Raw genomic sequence first — 10,516 nt, forward strand, 5'->3', positions numbered from 1 at the left:
GCTCTTATACTAACTTGCGACAGAGCCTAACTCATTCTATTGCCCAAAGTAAGGACCTCAAAACCATGCTCTGATACCACCTTGTAACACCCCAATTTCTGCTCCGACAACTATTACAATATGCGTAATATAACGCTGCGGAAGCTTACATCTTACAGCAGTAAACTGGGTGCTACCGCCACACTTAGAGTGAAGCCTATCACCTCTTTGATAAAACTTCCACTATAAGTGCACAGGCTAAAAGAAACACACTCAACATCAACACCCCAAACATCAAAATATAATATTCTAGGCATATATATTAATATCAAAAGGTATTTATAAGAATTTGCCCGACGGCTGTTATTACAAACTCCGGGTCCTCCACAACCTAACAGACTAGAGTCAGCCAAAACTAAGGTTACCAAAAGATATTTACTGGGCTGACTGGGGTTGCTGGAGTATAGTCAGGGGATGCTGGAGTATAGCCTGGAGAGTAGCCTTGAGAATAGGGTGGAGAATACGGGTCTCTGCCCGACGTGTCATGCAAAGTCTGACCAACAAAAGTAGGTCCCGGGCAAACATGATCAGGAGTGTTTGCCGGGCTACAGGATCCTTCACTGGATGACATCTGAAATGACGTACACGGTGAAGTGTAATTAGCACAACGGCTAAGTAAGGTAATCCATTTGTCACTTCCATCAGATAAAAGTTTTGACAAATAATTCATAAAGGTAAATACACATTACCAAATATGGTGTCCATGCCTTTCATTACTGCAATCAACAATTAATGCCATATAATCACAAGCATATAATGAGTATATAAGTCACAACACATTTCCTTATCAAACTTCCTAGTTTATCAAACTAGGTTGCCTTTGATTTCTTTTCATACAGGATAGGTTTTCAGAACTATCCCTGTCTATCACACATGTCAATGCCACAATTATGACTTCTAGTTGTCTTCAATTATGAAAACGTTACTTAGTTTCTGACTAGAAGCAAGAGACCTTATTGAGGATACAAATTTCTTTGACTAGACCGAAATCGGATCTGGACATGGGGATTACGGTCCTGCCCCAAGTCTCGTTCGTGATCCCTTGGACGAAGGTTCATCATTATGGTCCCTAGTTTGGCCCCACCTAGGTCCATAAAGCTGATACCAACCCGAAAATGACATGAGTATCTATACTTAAGTGTGCACACCCCCACGGCCTACGCCTGACTGAGTGATATAGAAAACTCCCCTGCGCCTGACTGAGTGACGCAGAGCCTCCCTACGCCTGACGAAGTGACGTAGAGACTTGGCGAATAGACTTCGCTTTACGTATGAATAAAACCTGCGCCTGACTGAGTGACGCAGAAACTCCCTACGCCTGACGAAGTGACGTAGAGGCTTGGCGTATACTGCCGTACATATATTGAAGAAGACCATCGGTACTATAGCCCGAGGTAATATAAATGACAAGGTCCTCTTTAACTTCTTGAAACTAAGGTTTTAAAAACATTTCCCCTCCTTTCTCATCTTCTTTTGGACATTTTCCACAAAATCAAGTCCCTATTTTGAAAACAATTACCATTCTCAACTTGGTTCACAAGTCTCGTCTCTCAAAACATCTTTCTCAAAACATTTTCCATCATCACACTACACATTTGTATATATGCATACCACATAAGCCTAACACTTTCCACATATTTATGCATATTCACTTAAGGTACACATACCAAATATATACATATTACAACACTCCATTTAAATATACATACATACTCATATATGTACATATATTATAATACACACATTACACGTATATATATATACATACCACATATATATATACTTAATACTCATACCATATATAATATGTATATATTACTTATATACACATACGTAGGTTATGCTACACATCCAATATATATAAATATGTAATACTATTTTCATATATATAAATATATCACACACATACATATACAGTATATATATACCACACGCACACATCATATATATATTACACACACTCACAATTATCATTAACACATCAATAATCATACTAAGCATAATTCAGAAAATTTCAGCTTGGCGCAGTCCGAAAGATTGAGCCGGTAAAAATAGTTCCCGAACTCTTTTTCACTTGAAATTTTTATGGTAGAACCCCAACTTATAGTACTTGATGTCCATAAAAAGTTTTGGTCATTTTGATCCGCGAATAAACACAGAAAATTCCATTTTTGCCCTTGGCAGTGTGCTGTCCGGAATTTTTCTCTCTCTGGACCAGTTTTGGAGAAAAATTCGAAAACCATACTTATACTACTCCGATCATTATGAAATTTTATATGCGGGTTCTACACTTATAGAACTACATGTCTAAAAAAAATAGGATCAAAATACCTTACCAATTTTTCCCAATAAATCTCGGAAGTTACTGCCAGAATCTACCCTGATTTCCTTTCACTATTTTCACAAGTATAAGCCTATATGGACATAAATATAACATATACAAGCATATCCAAGCTATGAACATGTATACAAAAATATTCCCAAAGCTCCAAAAACACCATATTTCAACCAAAATCAATTATCCAAATTCAAGTGACTAATTCCAACTTAAGGGAATTCCTTACCTCAAAGGTTTATTAACACCTTAGGAAGAAATTGTTGGATCTTTCCCCAACTTTCACCTTAAAACCCTAGGTCCAAATCAACACCAAAACATCAAATATCAAGAAACTAAGCATAGATTCATAACCTAGGAAGGATTACAAGGCTTTCTACCGAATAAAATCGAAAACTTACCGAATAAAATTGAGAGTTGAGAAGGATTTTGGCTATGGAAGCAATGGAGGAAGAAGAATGGTGAAGATGATCTCTCTCTCTCTCCTCTCCTCTTCATTTCGGCAAAAGCAAGGGAAAAAGGAAAAAAAATTGGCTTTTATACTACATCACAATCTTATGTGATAAGATTGGAAAAAAAATAATAAAATAATAAAATATCTCCACAACATATCAGTTGTGGTCCAAACAGATAAAGTTTCGGTGGAAAATAATCCAGAAAGAATAATTTTCGAAACCACAAATTTATTCCAGTCAAAAGCTCCAAAATGGGCTAGGTTCGGTACACTGCGGAAATTTCGCGGTGTACGATCAGAAATAAATTTCGACCCTTATAGCTCATCCAATTTCAACTTAACTAAGCAGGAAGTTCATACTTAGTCATAACATGCCTAATCATCAATTTTTAAGGAAATCCGAGCTGAAAATTCGTCCTCGAAAATTTTACGGTTCGTGACCGGCACGAACGATCGCAGCTTAATGACAACTATACCTCCGTATAAAAATTCCCTTGACATATCGGGAGATCATCTTATGAATGTCATAGCCTAAAGATATATTTTCCGACCCTTAGACTTATCGGAAAGACGAGGGGTTACAGTCTACCCTCCTTAAAAAGAGTTTCGTCCCCGAAACTCAAAAGCATTTCAGGCCACGATTTTTCCTTTTGGCTTTGACACTTACAATCCAAACTTTCAGACTCTCAGTCCGAATTACTCCCCTTAATTTCCTACATCTGGCACTCATTAATCAAGAGTCTGCCAAGTTCCTCCTTACTATTGTCCAAACAGATGACTCAAATCTGTTCCATTGCCATGGCCATACGGTCCATCGCCGAGACATCATTGCTTTCCCTAGCAGGTACGCTTCGTCTAGGAGGCATCTTGCTGAACAAGCGATTCTGAGTTAGCTCTCTTAAAGTTAGAAGTTAGAATTCGAGGGTCTAACCATTAATCATATTCATCAGGTAGGTATCCCTACCATGGCATAACAGTAGCAAGGCATCATGTCAACAGCCGACTTAAACCAATATGACCAACAATCAGCATATATATGCAATGACAAGTAGTAATTATACTACGCAACAATTAAATCACATATTATACACGGAATGGCAAGGTACCCCGTTCTCTGTCCGGCCTCCGGCCTCCAGCTCCAGCTCCAACTCCAACAAGGTCAACTTAAACTGACTCGAACCCTAGGCTGACTCGAATCATAGGCTTTTATACTAACTTGCGACAGAGCCTAACTCATTCTATTGCCCAAAGTAAGGACCTCAAAACCATGCTCTGATACCACCTTGTAACACCCCAATTTCTGCTCCGACAACTATTACAATATGCGTAATATAACGCTGCGGAAGCTTACATCTTACAGCAGTAAACTGGGTGCTACCGCCACACTTAGAGTGAAGCCTATCACCTCTTTGATAAAACTTCCACTATAAGTGCACAGGCTAAAAGAAACACACTCAACATCAACACCCCAAACATCAAAATATAATATTCTAGGCATATATATTAATATCAAAAGGTATTTATAAGAATTTGCCCGACGGCTGTTATTTACAAACTTCGGGTCCTCCACTGCCCTAACAGACTAGAGCCAGCCAAAACTAAGGCTACCAAAAGATATATATACACAAAAAGAGAAAACCATCCAAAAACTTCCCAACTCTGGCCCTCTAATCCAAACTTCGGTACACCGGTGTGGTGTACGTGCCCCAAACGAGGTGCCACTCTCCCTCGAACCACATGATGTGATCGAGGAAGCGACACTCGACTAACATCATTGACCACTCGTCACGAAAATCTCGTGGGTCGGAGTCCCACGGACACGGGTAGCGGACAATGAACTCGATAGGGTCAGAACCGGGAATAAGCTCTATGGGGTAGTACCCATACTGAGCATTTAACTCATCTACTAAGTCCAAAAAGGAATAAGGATTGACTGGGCTGACTGGGGTTGCTGGAGTATAGTCAGGGGACGCTGGAGTATAGTCTGGAGAGCTTTGAGAATCGGGTGGAGAATAGGGGTCTCTGTCCGGCGTGTCATGCAAAGTCTGACCAACAAAAGTAGGTCCCGGGCAAACATGATCAGGAGTGTTTGCCGGGCTACAGGATCCTTCACTGGATGACATCTGAAATGACGTACACGGTGAAGTGTAATTAGCACAACGGCTAAGTAAGGTAATCCATTTGTCACTTCCATCAGATAAAAGTTTTGACAAATAATTCATAAAGGTAAATACACATTACCAAATATGGTGTCCATGCCTTTCATTACTGCAATCAACAATTAATGCCATATAATCACAAGCATATAATGAGTATATAAGTCACAACACATTTCCTTATCAAACTTCCTAGTTTATCAAACTAGGTTGCCTTTGATTTCTTTTCATACAGGATAGGTTTTCAGAACTATCCCTGTCTATCACACATGTCAATGCCACAATTATGACTTCTAGTTGTCTTCAATTATGAAAACGTTACTTAGTTTCTGACTAGAAGCAAGAGACCTTATTGAGGATACAAATTTCTTTGACTAGACCGAAATCGGATCTGGACATGGGGATTACGGTCCTGCCCCAAGTCTCGTTCGTGATCCCTTGGACGAAGGTTCATCATTATGGTCCCTAGTTTGGCCCCACCTAGGTCCATAAAGCTGATACCAACCCGAAAATGACATGAGTATCTATACTTAAGTGTGCACACCCCCACGGCCTACGCCTGACTGAGTGATATAGAAAACTCCCCTGCGCCTGACTGAGTGACGCAGAGCCTCCCTACGCCTGACGAAGTGACGTAGAGACTCCCTACGCCTGACGAAGTGACGTAGAGACTTGGCGAATAGACTTCGCTTTACGTATGAATAAAACCTGCGCCTGACTGAGTGACGCAGAAACTCCCTACGCCTGACGAAGTGACGTAGAGGCTTGGCGTATACTGCCGTACATATATTGAAGAAGACCATCGGTACTATAGCCCGAGGTAATATAAATGACAAGGTCCTCTTTAACTTCTTGAAACTAAGGTTTTAAAAACATTTCCCCTCCTTTCTCATCTTCTTTTGGACATTTTCCACAAAATCAAGTCCCTATTTTGAAAACAATTACCATTCTCAACTTGGTTCACAAGTCTCGTCTCTCAAAACATCTTTCTCAAAACATTTTCCATCATCACACTACACATTTGTATATATGCATACCACATAAGCCTAACACTTTCCACATATTTATGCATATTCACTTAAGGTACACATACCAAATATATACATATTACAACACTCCATTTAAATATACATACATACTCATATATGTACATATATTATAATACACACATTACACGTATATATATATACATACCACATATATATATACTTAATACTCATACCATATATAATATGTATATATTACTTATATACACATACGTAGGTTATGCTACACATCCAATATATATAAATATGTAATACTATTTTCATATATATAAATATATCACACACATACATATACAGTATATATATACCACACGCACACATCATATATATATTACACACACTCACAATTATCATTAACACATCAATAATCATACTAAGCGTAATTCAGAAAATTTCAGCTTGGCGCAGTCCGAAAGATTGAGCCGGTAAAAATAGTTCCCGAACTCTTTTTCACTTGAAATTTTTATGGTAGAACCCCAACTTATAGTACTTGATGTCCATAAAAAGTTTTGGTCATTTTGATCCGCGAATAAACACAGAAAATTCCATCTTTGCCCTTGGCAGTGTGCTGTCCAGAATTTTTCTCTCTCGGGACCAGTTTTGGAGAAAAATTCGAAAACCATACTTCCACTACTCCGATCATTATGAAATTTTATATGCGGGTTCTACACTTATAGAACTACATGTCTAAAAAAAATTGGATCAAAATACCTTACCAATTTTTCCCAATAAATTTCGGAAGTTACTGCCAGAATCTACCCTGATTTCCTTTCACTATTTTCACAAGTATAAGCCTATATGGACATAAATACAACATATACAAGCATATCCAAGCTATGAACATGTATACAAAAATATTCCCAAAGCTCCAAAAACACCATATTTCAACCAAAATCAATTATCCAAATTCAAGTGACTAATTCCAACTTAAGGGAATTCCTTACCTCAATGGTTTATTAACACCTTAGGAAGAAATTCTTGGATCTTTCCCCAACTTTCACCTTAAAACCCTAGGTCCAAATCAACACCAAAACATCAAATATCAAGAAACTAAGCATAGATTCATAACCTAGGAAGGATTACAAGGCTTTCTACCGAATAAAATCGAAAACTTACCGAATAAAATTGAGAGTTGAGAAGGATTTTGGCTATGGAAGCAATGGAGGAAGAAGAATGGTGAAGATGATCTCTCTCTCTCTCCTCTCCTCTTCATTTCGGCAAAAGCAAGGGAAAAAGGAAAAAAAATTGGCTTTTATACTACATCACAATCTTATGTGATAAGATTGGAAAAAAAAAAAAAAATAATAAAATATCTTCCAACTTATCAGTTGGGGTCCAAACAGATAAAGTTTCGGTGGAAAATAATCCAGATAGAATAATTTCCGAAACTAAAAATTTATTCCAGACTAACCCTCAAAATTGGGCTAGGTTCGGTACACCGCGAAATTTAGCGATGTACGATCAAAATAAATTTTCGCTGCTATGGGCTAATCTAATTAAATAGGAAATTCAAGAATAATAGTATGGTGTCTAGAAATCCATTTCCTAGGACAAACAAGTCCAAATACTAGTTCCTAAAAATTTTACGGTTCGTGACCAGGACGTACGATCGCAGCTTAATAACAACTATACTTACTTATAAAAATTCTTTTGAAGTATCGGGAGATCATAACTCATGTATGTCAATACCTTAGGATAAAATAATAATGTTAGGAAAATACGGGGTATTACACTCTACCCCCCTTAAAAAGAGTTTCGTCCTCGAAACTTTCTTCTTATAATCCATGGTTTCAAAAGACTACTACTATTCCCCAAAGATTCAAACTTAAAGTTCAAACCTAGATCTCAACCTTGAGCTCTGATACCACTTTGTAACACCCCAATTTTCAACTCTTACATTTATTACAAAATCCGTAATAAAACGCTGCGGAAGCTTACATCATATCAACAGAAAACCGGGTGCTACCGCCACACCTAGAGTGAATTCTATCACCTCTTTGACAAACTCCACTCTAAGTGCACAGGCTAAACTTACAACATTAATAACAATCCCTGTCTACATCAAAGAGTAGACCTCAACCTGTACTTCCCTTCTATTCCGAGCTCATCGGCTACAGGGGCCCACACTAATCTGCAACTGATAAGAAACACATTGAAGTGCAGTTAGCGCGACGGCTAAGTAAGGAAATCCGATGTCACTCAAAAGTAGACAAAGGTTTGAAAACATAATCATTTGGAAAATAGTATATCGTTCAGTGAATCAAAATCCACTCGTCTCGTAAGACAAAATCATTTCTTTCTCAAAGACGTTACAGAGTAACTCTTTACTCATTTTTAAAACTTCCTTAGTTTCATATAGTAAGAGTGAGGCCTACAACCTCGGGCCATGGCACTCCAGCCCTCCCGTAGGTTCCTCCCTTATCCCAACCCCGGGCCGTGGCACTCAAGCCTTCCCGTGGGCACCTCTCCTTATCCCAACATGACGACATAACGGCGAATAGACTTCGCTCTAACAATATAATATAACGACCACTGGGCAAGGGCACTTAAAGCCACCCGTGGGTCAATCAAGGTCCTCCTCAACTTACTTTAGAAACTACGGTTTTGAAAACATGATTCTTCCTTCAATTTTTCTTACTCAAATCATTTCTTTTGGACATATTTCACCAATGAGTCCAATATTTGAAATCGGCTACCTCTTTAGCCCCTGAAGGATTTTCAAACATCATTTTCTCAAACAATAAGGTTTTGACAACCTTTATATCAAAATAGCATACGTTTTTCAACGTAAGTTTTCATAAACATTTTTGGATACACTTCATATGTCCATCTCACACTTAAAATCAACCAACATCCTTAACTATCGTCCTCAACAACTTCCACTATGATCAACACCATTAGATCATAACTTGAGGATATCGTACATCCAAACATATATAAATTCTAATAGGTAAGGTCATTGCCTAACCATAACCCAAAAATCATGAGGTTATCATTTAATCTCCATCATTAATCCACGTCCTTAGCATCACCTAATCACCATTAACTCACTAACTACCTCACAATTATCATTAACACATCCATAATCATACTAAGCATAATTCAGAAAATTCAGCTTGGCGCAGTCCGAAAGATTGAGCCGGTAAAAATAGTTCCCGAACTCTTTTTCACTTGAAATTTTTATGGTAGAATCCCAACTTATAGTACTTGATGTCCATAAAAAGTTTTGGTCATTTTGGTCCGCGAATAAACACAGAAAATTCCATCTTTGCCCTTGGCAGTGTGCTGTCCGGAATTTTTCTCTCTCTGGACCAGTTTTGGAGAAAAATTCGAAAACCATACTTATACTACTCCGATCATTATGAAATTTTATATGCGGGTTCTACACTTATAGAACTACATGTCTAAAAAAAATAGGATCAAAATACCTTACCAATATTTCCCAATAAATCTCGGAAGTTACTGCCAGAATCTACCCTGATTTCCTTTCACTATTTTCACAAGTATAAGCCTATATGGACATAAATACAACATATACAAGCATATCCAAGCTATGAACATGTATACAAAAATATTCCCAAAGCTCCAAAACACCATGTTTCAACCAAATAATCAATTATCTAATTTCAAGTGACTAAACCAACTTAAGGGAATTCCTTACCTCAATTAGCTACTAAAATCCTTAGAAAGAGTCTTTGAGTGATTTCCCCCAAATTCTTCTTGAAACCCTAGACCAGAATCCAACATCATAAGAACACAATTTAGGAAATCTAAACTTAGATTATGAATCTAGAGAGGAATATAAGACTATCTACCGAATAAAATTAACGATTTACCGAATAAATTGAAGAGGTGTGAAGGAATTGGCTATGGTGGTTGAAGCTTGGATGAAGAAGATGATGGAAATTTCTCTTCCCTTTTCCCTTGTGATTATTTCGGCCAAATGGCCAAAATGGGAGGAGAAAAGTCTTTATAAATCAAGATAAAATTTTTGGGATCACAATTGGGTGACACATGTCAAATTCCTATTGGTAACTTTAAGAAAATATCTCAATTTAGACAGTTCGGGGTCAAAACAGATGAATTTTCGGTAGAAAATAATTTAAATAGAATATTTCTTGAAACCACAAATTTATTCCAGTCAAAAGCTCCAAATTGGGCTAGGTTCAGTTCACTGCGGGAATTTCGCGGTGTACGATCAGAAATAAATTTTGACCCTTATACTCCGTCCAAATTCAACTTAACTAAGCAGGAAGTTCATACTTAGTCATAATATGCTTAATAGTCCATTTCCTAGGAAATCCGAGCTGAAAATTCGTCCTCGAAAATTTTACGGTTCGTGACCGGCACGAACGATCGCAGCTTAATAATAACTATATTTCCTTATAAAAATCCTTTTGACGCATCGGTCACTCATCTCAGGAATGTCATAGCTTAAAGACATATTTCTCGAACCTTAATCTTATTCGAAAAGACGAGGGGTTAC

At 37.8% G+C, this 10,516-nt stretch overlaps 1 long non-coding RNA gene across 1 annotated transcript; it reads right to left on the reverse strand.

The window, feature by feature from the left end:
• Window positions 1–4,937: 4,937 nt before the first annotated feature.
• LOC116007807 lies at window positions 4,938–10,064 on the reverse strand. The gene is made up of 3 exons (XR_004095350.1): window positions 9,867–10,064; window positions 9,692–9,758; window positions 4,938–4,951 (listed from the first exon to the last, which is right to left on the reverse strand). It is a non-coding gene; the product is annotated as an uncharacterized LOC116007807 (long non-coding RNA).
• Window positions 10,065–10,516: the final 452 nt, after the last annotated feature.

This window comes from Ipomoea triloba, chromosome 16 (genome assembly GCF_003576645.1).
Source record: "Ipomoea triloba cultivar NCNSP0323 chromosome 16, ASM357664v1".
Classification (NCBI taxonomy): domain Eukaryota; kingdom Viridiplantae; phylum Streptophyta; class Magnoliopsida; order Solanales; family Convolvulaceae; genus Ipomoea; species Ipomoea triloba.